The 11,447-nt window shown below is 46.4% G+C and overlaps 1 protein-coding gene and 1 long non-coding RNA gene across 3 annotated transcripts in view; both read left to right on the plus strand.

The window, feature by feature from the left end:
* Positions 1–5,349, plus strand: LOC109317016. Its single transcript, XR_002102953.1, has 2 exons — positions 1–38; positions 4,520–5,349. It is a non-coding gene; the product is annotated as an uncharacterized LOC109317016 (long non-coding RNA).
* The window catches only part of IFT22 (intraflagellar transport 22), a 77,895-nt gene that overhangs the window by 1,108 nt on the left and 65,340 nt on the right, over positions 1–11,447 (plus strand). The window lies entirely within an intron of this gene.

Here is an 11,447-nt window from a genome sequence, read left to right on the forward strand (position 1 = left end):
GCCTGGCAGTGCTGTGGAGTCAGAAGGTCCTACTTTGGGTAAGAAGATAAAAATGTTCATTTCAATCCTGTATTTTATTTACACGCTTTATTCTGAAGCTGATGATGTTTCATGACCTTTGCACTTCTGTAGTCCTTTGTACTTGATGAGAGCGTTTTGCAGACCTGAACAATTTGATTTCTCTCAGTCTGTATATATACGTGTTATAGCCGTCTTACAGATGGGAGAAGCATTTGAGGGATTTGCATTTAATGAATAACCCTGTGCAAGTCAAAACCAAGTAAAAAGTTCCTGATTAAACTGTGCTTCTTTAGTTGCATGAGAGCTGCTTACATTTTTCGTTCTTCTGTCTTACCCCTTTACAAATTATTTTAGTGACATTTTAAATCAGAATTTTATAGGCAAAAGAATAGGAGTTCATTGAAATCAGAAAATATCTTCCTTGTTTTTAAAAGGTTTCATAGCTGATCTGATCACATCCCTTCTGACCCTACCATCAAGTCCGACCCCCTGGCACAGGCAGGAGTCAAACGACCATGGCTAGGTGATTTATCCAGCCTCCTTTTGAAGACGCCCAGGGTAGGAGCGAGCACCACTTCCCTTGGAAGTTGGTTCCAGATCATGGCTGCCCTCAATGTGAAGTAGCGCCTCCTGACGTCCAGCCTCAACCTACTCTCTGTCAACTTCTAGCTGTTATTCCTAGTTACTCCTGGTAGTGCTTGGGGGAACAGGGTCTCTCCTGCTCCTGGCTGGTCCCCCTTGGTAAGTTTTTATAGATGGCCACTGGATCCCCTCTCAGCCTACAGGTTCAGGTCCTGTAGCCTCTCCTCATAGGGTCTGCCCAGCTGCCCCCTGATCATGCAAGTGGCCCTCCTCTGGATCCTTTTAATGCTGTCCACATCCCTCCTGAAGTGTGGCATCCAGAACTGGACACAGTACTCTAACTGCGGCCTGACCAATGTCGCACAGAGGGGAAGGATCACCTCCTTGGACCTCCTCGTGATGCATCTTTGGATGTATGACAAGCTGTAGTTGGAGTCATTATTGAGGATGCGGTCAGTAGGGCCAAGGTCCTTTTCTGCCTCTGCACTGATGAGAAGGGAGTTCCCCAGCCAGTAGGTATGCTGCTGGTTCTTCCCCCCCAGGTGTAGTACCTGGCACTTGTCAGTATTGAAACCCATCCTATTCTCATCCGCCCACCCTTGTAGCCTGTCCCTCCCTTCTAATGTGCCCACCCCTCCCTACATCTTAGTGTCATCTGTGAACTTGAACAAGGTGCTTTTCACCACCTTGTCCACGTCGCTGACAAAGATGTTGAACAGTGTGGGCCTGAGGACCAAGTCCTGGGGAACCCCACTGCCCACATCTCTCCAGGTCAAAAATGACCTGTCCACCGCCACTCTCTGGGTGTGGCCCTTCAGCCAATTGGCGACCCATCTGACTCTAGGCATCAGCACCACAGTCACCAAATTTTTTGATAAGAATGGGGTGAGAGACGGTGTTGAAGGCCTTCCAAAAGTCCAGAAAGACTATGTCCACCGTGACACCTGCATACAAGGATTTTGTGACTTGGTCGTAGAAGGCAACCAGGTTGGTCTGATGGGACCTGCCCCTAATAAACCCATTTTTGTTGCCTCTAAGCACAATCTCCCCTGCTGGTCCCTCACAGATGTGCTCCTGGATAATTTTCTGAAAGAGCCTCCCCAAGACCGAGGTAAGACTAACAGGAAGAATTCTTCCCTTTTTTCAAAATGGGGATGACATTAGCCCTTTTCCAATCCTCTGGCACCTCGCCAGAGCACCATGAGTGCTCCTAGAGCTGTGCCAGGGGTCCCGCAATGTCCTCTGCCAATTCCCTCAACACCCTTGGGTGGAGATCATCTGGACCTGCTAATTTGAAGATGTCCAGTCCCACCAGAAGCTCCCTGACCAGGTCCTCTCTGAACCTGGGCCCAGCTGTGCCTCTCCTGAGTTCATCTGGGATCCTGGTGGGGGGGTGGGGATGTCCCTGTCCCTGTCCCTGCCCCTGCTCAGAAATATGGAAGCAAAGAACTTGTTAAAGAGGTTAGCTTTATCAGCTGGTGCAACCACCAGATTGCCAAGCGTGTCCTGCGGGGGACCCACGTTACCCAGTGTCTCCTTCTTACACCCTATGTATTTTAAAAAAAAAAAAAAAAAAAAGGACTTCTTGTTGTCTAGTCCCAGTTCTGTGTCTGCCTTAGCCTTCCTAACAGCCCCCCTATAGTCTTGAGCAATGGAGGTGTAATCCTCCTGAGTGATAATCCTTCCCTTCCACTGGATGTACGCCTGCTTTTTAGCTTTCAGATGTTTCTAAATGCCTTTGGTGAGCCGTGGGGGCTTTTGAGCACTCTTGCTCCCTTTGACTCTCATTGGGATTGTCGCCCTTTGGGCTCGGAGCGTCATTTCCTTTAGGAACAACCACTCCTCTTGGACTCCTAACTCCCCTCCCCTCTGGGACCTCAGTGCTTCCCTGAGCAATCTCCTTAATTTATTGAAATCAGCCTTCCTGAAGTCCAGGGCTGCTGTCTTGCTACAGGCCTTTGACACCCTGCGCTAGATGGTGAATTCCAGCAGGCGATGATCGCCATCTCCCAGGTGGTCAAGAACCCGCAGCCCCCTCACCAGGTCGTTGCCTGTGGCCAGGTCCAGGTCCAGCAAGGCATTTCCCCTGGTGGGACCGTGCGCCTCCTGGGTTAGCTGGAGGTCCTGTATCTCAACTAGGAACCTACGTGAGCAGTCAGACCTGCCTGAGCGCTCCTCCCTGCAGATGTCTGGGTAGTTTAGGTCACCCATGATGACCGCATCCCTTGACTTAACGCCTCCATCAGCTGACTTGAAAATTCCCAATCCAGCTCTTCCCCCTGGTTGGGTGGGCTGTAGTAGACCCCCAGCGTTCAGTCCCTTTTCCCCCGACCCCCTTGTGCTCTGGGTCAGAATACTTCAGTCTGCCCCTCCGCTGACCCAGTGCTGTTTGCTGAGGATGTCTGTTGCTGTCTGATACAGAGCGCCACATGCCCGCCTTTCCTCCCCATTCTGTCCCACCTGTACAGTCTGTAGCCCTTGGTGTTTACCGCCCAGTCGTGGGTTGAATCCCACCAGGTTTCAGTGAGCCCCAGTGTCCGGGTTTGTGTTAGCTAGCAGGAGGGCATGTTCCTCCTCCTTGTTCCCCATACTAAGTGCATTAGTGTAGAGACATTTAAGGCCCCCTGTGGGTATATGCTCCGCCCCCCCGAACCCAGGACTATCTGGACCCCTGCCACTTACCTGGGTACTTTTTGTGCTCGTCACCTGTCATGGCTGGGAAGCGTCATCATTTCCCCTGTGGCCCCATCCCCCATTGAAGATAGTTTAAAGGTAATGCAGATACTTTTATATAAAAATTATTTGAGGGTCCTCAGGAGAATGCATTGCTTCGTGAAGCTGGAAACAGATGAATTAAAAGTGACAAAATGTGATGCTCTTTTAATTTGTTTCACCCCACTATAACTGATTCCAAAGGAATTGCTCTGAGTTGCACATTGTGAGAAGCAAATCATCCCCCAACTTTTCTGATGGAGGAAGATGACTGCATGCATGACAGACAGAGATCCTCAAAAAATCCTGTTTTAACTTGGCTTTACTACAGGAGTTTTAGACCTGCCACTAGCAATGACTAACATTAAGGAACATAGAGGAAGAGACATTGTCTGAATCATAGAGGTCTGATAGTGTTGATTCCTATATTCTAAGGAAAGGCTATAAATATTTATTCTAATATAACAAAGGCCTTAGTCTCCCTGTCTGTCTGTCCATATTGCTCTGGGCCAACTGCGCCTGTACCTTTGAGAGGGCATGTGCCAATTTGCTGCGAGGGCCTGGAGCATTATAGCCAGAGGGTGCAAGGGAGCTGCTGAGCTGTCCTGTCTCCCGTCCCCTTCACCCTTAAGCAACACCCAGCAGGGAGGAAGGGGAAGGGGGAGTTGGGGGCTTCCTGTGGCAGCGTCTCCACGAGACACTGGGTGGTGGTGCTCTGTTCCCTGCCCTCCATCATTCATGATGGGCAATTTGCTAGTAGCACAAGAAAACTAAAAAGGAATCCTGGAAAATGTTAAGTGGATGCATGAAAAATGGCACAGAATTGTCAGGCTGGAATAGGAGGGTTTCAGGAATCACTTCCACATTACAAACAAAGCTTTCCTTAACTGGTCCAATATGTTTATTATAATTATTTTCCATCAGTGCTCCTTATCCAAAGTGGAAAGGGAAGTTTTCTTCTAAAACTCAAAAGCAAAAATGTCAGTCTTGACAACAAAGGCTGAAAGGATTTCATCCATCAAAGAGCTTAACTGAATTACTATGTAGTGACGGTGCATCACATGTTTAATATTATCTATCATGCTGGACATCAGCAGCTTGGCAGAAAAGGATTGCAATGGAACTGTCCTATGAACTCAAAACTGTAAGTGTATTTCTTTGTCAAAATGAATATATCTAATTATTTTTTTGCTTCACTTCAAAGCTGCACCGCTGAACAAACTGAACCTAATACAGTCTAGTCTGGAAGAAGACCCTGAAGACGTGCGGATGGAGTTCATGAAATACTTCAAAAGCATTGTCAACTTGCTAAATGAAAGCAGAGATAGGGAAGAGATGTCAATTATCACGTAATGCTGAAAGAAAGAATGAAGACAGAGAGAGAGCGAGTACTTGTTTGCAGTTTGAGACCTGTCCTAGCCAAGAAATAACTCTAGAACTGATCTTGTTAAGGGGAGTTTGCCAGTGGATGAACACTATAAGAATAGTTTTTGAGTGATTTTTTTCCCCAAGAGAAAATAGATGCACAGCTTAAGACTCCTCATGAGAGTGAAGGTTGAATTCAGACGAACTGTTATCCAAGAGATTTGGCTGTAAATCCAGGCATGAAAGTAACTTTAGCTGTCCCCTGACGAGGTGTGTTACTGGATAAAGTTCAAGAAGGTGTCTTCTAATATGTCTATATGGGCCCAGCTAATTATATACTTAATTTGGGAAGACATTAAGGAATTGGCTAGTTCTTAATTGACTCACTTAAGAATGTTCTCATCCTTTTCCAGAAAAAGCTAAATGAATGGGCCAGGCAGAGCACAAGTTTTAGGAATCTGAGTTTAAGCACTTGGGTAATGTGTCTGTGGCAGCTGTGCTCTTACTTGGAGAAAGTATGCTTTTGGATGTCAGTAGAAACTGGTTGGAACTGAGATGTGAGGCTTAAGTCTCTGGTGAAATCTACATTTTAATATCCCCAAATCTCCTCACCTCTCTCTCCAGCATCTGAAGAGCATATCATTTTACAGACTTGTGTTCTGGCAGGATGGAATAAACTGCAACCTTTACTCTGACAAGCCTTTCCATCCACTTCAACAAAACTCCCATATTTACTCAGTTAGCAGCATGTTGAGCCAGCACCGCTGTTCCAGCCCTGTACAGCCTGTAGCGAGTGGCAGGGAGCTGCTACTGGTGCTGCTCTGGGGCCAGGCTCCACACTGCTGGCGTAGAGCAGGTTGGAGCCATGCTCCATGGCCTGGGCTGCAGCAGGGACAGAAGCTGGTTCAGAGCAAAGATCAGGGTGGAGGGCTGAGGGGCAGGCAGGGAGAGGGAGACTTCAGGAGGGGGAGAGATGGGAGGAAGCAGGGCAAGAACCTGAGGCTGTGGGTGACGGAAGTGGTGTGCAGGGAGAAACGGGGAAAGCGGGAATTGGGCCAACCTGAGGCTGTGGCGGAGGGGCTGGTATGGGGGATGGGCAGCAGAGGATAAGCTGCCTGCCTCTCCCACTGCCTGTCCCCTACCACCTCCCCCAATACTACCGCCTCACCACTTCTCCCCCACCACCTGTAGTAGTGGGGTGCAGAAATTGAAGATAATCTTCCAATAATTAGATTCCACACATGGAAAATTATAATAAACGTACACATTTTCTGGCTGTAAAATCTAATTATTTAGGGGGAGGGGGGGCATCTTGTATTTGAGTAAATATGGTAGCCTTGTTGTTGGTGACAATGCTTAGGTCCCTCTCTGGGAGGGAAAAATGTTGAATCCTGTTCCCACTAGATCATTTTGCCCTAACACAGACTGAAAGGGAGAACGTTTTGCATTCTCTGGATGAGGGAAAAATGTTTTTAAAATGTATTTTTTTTGTTCTGCTGCTTTGAAATTATTGGTTTGTTAGGGAACTCATTTGATTTATTTTGGTTACACTCAGGCTCACTCTGTTTGTCGTGTGTTGTGAAAGAGAGCCATCTTTTTCCTATGGTATGTACCATAAACTCAATTAAAACTTTTTTTAAATGCATCCATCCTGTTCTGAAAGTGAAAGCTAAGGAGGGATTATCACCCTCGTGGAAATCCAACTGTCTTGCTTCATTGGTTGACAAAGCTATAGTCTTTCTGGTCAGCTTTTTTATTTCATACAGATGCTCCAAAACCAAAATGCTGTGCTTAGCTAATTGATGTTAGAGTTAAATAGCTAAAGTGGAGATAATTTATGGCATGGCTAATTTTTTTTAATGGGGAATGTGAAGAAACAGACATAATGTGGCAGGGTAGAAGCAGAAACTGCAGAAATTCTTGTAATGTATCCCAGTGTTATAGCTTTTAAGAAAGAAGAGCTACTACTTGGGAGCTATATCATGCATACATCAGTTTCTGGAGGAGAGTTTATTGGCTTTCTAGCAAGGTTTATCCCCAGCTCCTTTATGATCGTGTTAGAGCTACAGGCATATTACAAATAGTTGCTTTGAACTTTTGTCAGAAGAAGCTGTTAGTGAGGGTGTCTTGCTCCTGACCATCAAGGTTTAATGAACTCCATGTCACACCCCCTGTGCAGGTCTTGCCTCTAGCCAGAATCTTTCTTGGGAAGGAAACCCATGTTCCCCTCCCCTCTGTACCAGGATTTTAGTTTGCAATCCCTTTGTAATCTACTGTGGCTATCTTGGCTGAGTTTAGCTCAGTTTATTTCCTTAGAACACGCATTTACTTAGAGCAAATCATTATAAAAAAAGTATGAAACCAATGAATTTGAAATGAGAATACCCATCATCTGCATAGATGCTTAGTGGGTACGGTACTCAGATTTGTCAATTCATAGATTATTGGGTATCTGTCCCAGAACAGGTCTTTTTTTTTATGCCGGTTTTTAAGAAACTTATTTTACGAGCCATCTAGAGCCAGGTAACCCCTCACCACTCTGCTCCTCTCCATCATCATTATTTTTCTAGGTATGAAGCTTCAAAGGGCTAGGTATACTAACATATACACATAACCACGCATACATACTAACGGCTCTCTTCATACGTACTTATAGCAAACCCAAACTCGCAAAAAATCAACAAGGTTTCTTATCTTGTGGGTTGTCTAATTTATTGTGAGCTATCCTGGACCAATTTTGGATGGGATGGGATATAAACCAAATACTTAACAGTAACAATAATCTCATGAATATCATTGGGAGTTTCTGTTAATTCCACACACCCCCCCACCACACACACACACAAACTAACAAAGCTAAGTCAAACATCCTTTTCTCAGCTTATCTAATATGTTTTCAGGCAGGCCTGTGTCTGTCTTTAGTCTTAAATTTGCAGAATGCTTATTTTATCTTAGAAAGCTTTGGAAAGTGCCAGGGGGGTACAGGATGCAGCAGGCTGACAATGATCAGCTGTTTCTGGCTGCTTGAAAATAAGCTTGCTTTTTTTTTTGCTTTCAGAGAAGCTTTTTCAAAGTCATTTTCGTACTTCTAATCAGGGGCAGTACAAACATATAGTCTGAAAGTTCTTCTATTGTTTGTATTCTTGACTTCCCCTTAACAATCTTTTCTTTGAACATTAAATGTTGTTCAGGATTTAAAATATTAAGACATAAGAAAAAGAGGACTTATCTTAATAAAGCATTCAACTGAAAGGTGGCAACAGAGAACCTATCAACCAATGCTGGGCCAGATAGGGACTTAGTAGGATTCATGTACAATTCCTGCAAAAAGCGTAAGCAGGTTGGTCAGACTAGTGGCAAAACTGACTGAGTGAAGCCAATGCCAAGGGTAAGCGGTGTTCTTTATCTGGTGTGACTGTCTTGCTGCCAGCACTTGCTGCCATTGCTTCTTTTTGGTAAAGCTGGCTCTGTGCCCTTTTTCTGCCAATAAAGCTCCACTCATCCATGAAAAGAAATAAAGCAAGTATTGTCAGTAAAGTTGTTCCTCATATCCAGCCTAAAATGTTCCTGGAGGAGTTTGTGGTCATTGGATCTTGTCATCCTCTGGGACGCTCTGGTGAACAGACATTCACCTAGATCCTGATGCACACCCCTTTATATACTTATAGGCTCCCACCAGGTTCCCCCTTGAGCCTGCACTTCTCCAGGCTGAAGAGTCCCATGGCTCTCAGCCTCTCTTCATAAGGCCTGTTCTCTTGCCCTCTGATCATGCGGGTGGCTCTCCTGGTCTCTCTCAGGCTTCTCTGCATCCTTCTTGAATTGTGGAGCCCAGGACTGGACACAGTACTATGGATGCAAGCCACAGTTTTGTTCAGTTTTCCAGCTGCAACATCGCATTGGTGACTCACGTTCGTCTTGTGGTGAGTTATGACACCCAGGTCTCTTTCACCTGTGGTGCTAGCGAGCGTAGCGCAGCCAAGCCTATAAGCGTGCTGTGAGGTTTTTTTTTCCGAGGTGGACTACCTTGCATTTTTTCAAATTGAAGATCATCAGGTTTATATCCACCCACTTCCTAAGCCTATCCAGGTCAACCTGGATCACCAACCTATCCACAGGTGTAGACGGTCTACCCCAAAGTTTAGTGTCGTTGGTGACTTTGGCCAGTCCACTTCTGACACCAGTGTCCGCAGTGTTAATAAAGACGTTAAAGAGTACAGGTCCAAGGATGGAGCCTTGGGAGACAGCACTGGTCATGGAGCACCATGATGATTCACTTCTGTCAACTACCAGTCTCTGGATCCGACCTCAGAGCCAATTCCCCAGACATTGGGCTGTGATGTAGCCGAGACTGCAGCTGGCCAATTTTTCCATGAGGAGATCGTGGGACACCAGATCAAAGGCTTTTTTGAAGTCCAGATATATGACATCAATCTCTTCTCTCTTGTCCAGGTGATATGTCACCTGGTCATAGGAGATGAGATTGGTCAGGCAAGACCTACTCTCAACAAGACCTGTCCCTCAGGATGTTGCCATCACCCAGCTTGTCAGCAGTGGTCTCTTTTGATAATTTTTTCTACAATCTTTCCAGGGTTTGAGGCCAAGCTGATTGGCTTGTAGTTCCCTAAGTCTACTTTCTTCCCTTTCTTGGAAATGGGCACCACATTGGTCTTCTTCCCATCTTTGGGTACTTCACGTGAGTGCCACGAGTTCTCAAATATCTTTGCCAATGGCTGGGCTGTGACACCTGCCAGCTCCTTAAGTACTCAGGTTGCAATCTGACTTGAAGGTGTCCTGCCTCTCAAGGTGTTCCTTTACAAGGTCCACACCAATAAATTCACCCTCACCCTGACTGTCCCACATCATGCTAGGCAGGGCAGTCCCTTTTGAGCTGATGAAAAACAGACAAGGAGTATTCATTAAGCAGGTTGGCTTTTTCCGGAGTGTCAGTTGTCAGATGTCCCATTTGGTTTAGCAGGGGTCCAATGTTACCCTTGCTTTTCTTCCAACTCCCCGCTTACCTGAAAAAAGACTTTTTATTGTCCTTGATATGTGTAGCCAGTTGGAGTTTGGTTATAGCCTTGGCTTTCCTCGATCGCTCCCTACAGCTATGGACCAGCGCAAAATACTCCTCCTTAGTGGTGATTCCTATCGTCCATCCTTTATAAGCCTCTCTTTTTAGGCATAGGAGGTTCACAAGTGTGCTGATGAGCCAAAGAGGTTGCCCCTTTGCTGCTTTTCCTCTGAGATGGGATGGGATGGACAGTCCTTGTGCTTTCAGGATCACTCCTTTAAGGAGCAACCACTCCTCTTGGACTCCCCTCCCTGTCCAGTCATAGCCCCTTAGGGCCTCAACAACAAGCCTCCTGAGCTTATCAAAGTCAGCTTTCCTAAAGTCAAGGACTTCTGCATTGCTGACTGACTTGCCAGCTTTCAGATGCATAGTAAAAGTGATCGGCTCATGGTCCCTGTCTCCCAGCTTTCCTGCAATTTTTAGATCACTGACTAGATCATCCCCTTTAGCCAGTATCAGGTCCAGCAGCGCTTTACCTCCTGTCAGTGCATAGGCTTCCTGAGTCAGGTACAGCTTGTCCACGCGCCTGAGGAAGCTTTGTGACCATTCACAGTATGTAGGTTTGCAATCAGTGACAAAAGGGGATCTCACGGAAACAGACATCTGACAACTTCTGTCTCCCTGGCTCCCCACCACCCATGGGTTGCCTAGCACCTTCTCGCCATGCGCAAAGCGGGAAGCCTGGCTCCCTCCCCATCCCAGCTGTGTGTACCACCTACCACGCGTCCCCACCAGAGGTATCCCAACTGCCTTTGCCACGCAAGCGGCTCAGGCACTGCAGCGCCCGCCCAGCTACAGGGGCAGGAGCACCCGGGGAGAGTGGGGGGAGGAGTGGCTGGGCAGGTGCCTGTAGGCTCCATGCTAACCCTTAGCAAGGGAAGCCACATGCAGCCATGGGCCACCAGTTGGACAGCCCTGGCCTAACTGAAGAACAGATATATTTGATGCTGTTTTCGATTATTTTTCCCCTTAGCCACCTGTGCAGTGTCCAAGGCAATGTTTCAAACAAATCCTGTCCTGAAAACACATTTTCCTAGCAGCAACACTGCTATTTTACCCATCAGTCTTCCAGCCATTATACATTATGGTGTCTACTACTGACATCTTATTTGAGTCCCACCAAATTGACTTGAGACCTTAAACTAGTTTTTGAGTGATTCCAGATTTGAAAGGTTAGTGGACTCACCCACTCACCCGAGAGAGAGCAGAACTGAAGGTGCGGAGCTAATTTTACATCTGAGATTAGGACAATGATTGCATGGGGACTGAAATCAAAAATCTGGAGGGAAGGGAATATGGGTTCCTATTGCTACAGTCTTGAGGCCCAGATAAAATGCTCTGGAGGAGATGACACGGGCTGGAAGTGTACTGTGACAAACATCATTAAACCTTGACTGTCAGGATTAAGAGATTATAGCTAACAGCCTCTTTTGGTTTAAGTCCACAGTAATTATCATGTATTTGTAAATTTGGACATAACCAGGGGCTGGGGGCACAAATACAAAATCTCTTCCAGAAACTGATTTATGCCTAACACTGCTCTCCAGGAACAGATTTTAAAACAGGGCTGTGGCTGTGTGGATAGAAAGCAACAGAAAACAGGCAATCTCCTCAGCATCCTCCTCCAAAACTGGAGAATTTACAGCAGAAGCTCTTTTCCCTTTTGGGTCATCACCACTACACCTGGGAATTTCAA

Source organism: Crocodylus porosus, unplaced genomic scaffold (assembly GCF_001723895.1).
Source record: "Crocodylus porosus isolate Cpor-Errol unplaced genomic scaffold, CroPor_comp1, whole genome shotgun sequence".
NCBI classification, from domain to species: domain Eukaryota; kingdom Metazoa; phylum Chordata; order Crocodylia; family Crocodylidae; genus Crocodylus; species Crocodylus porosus.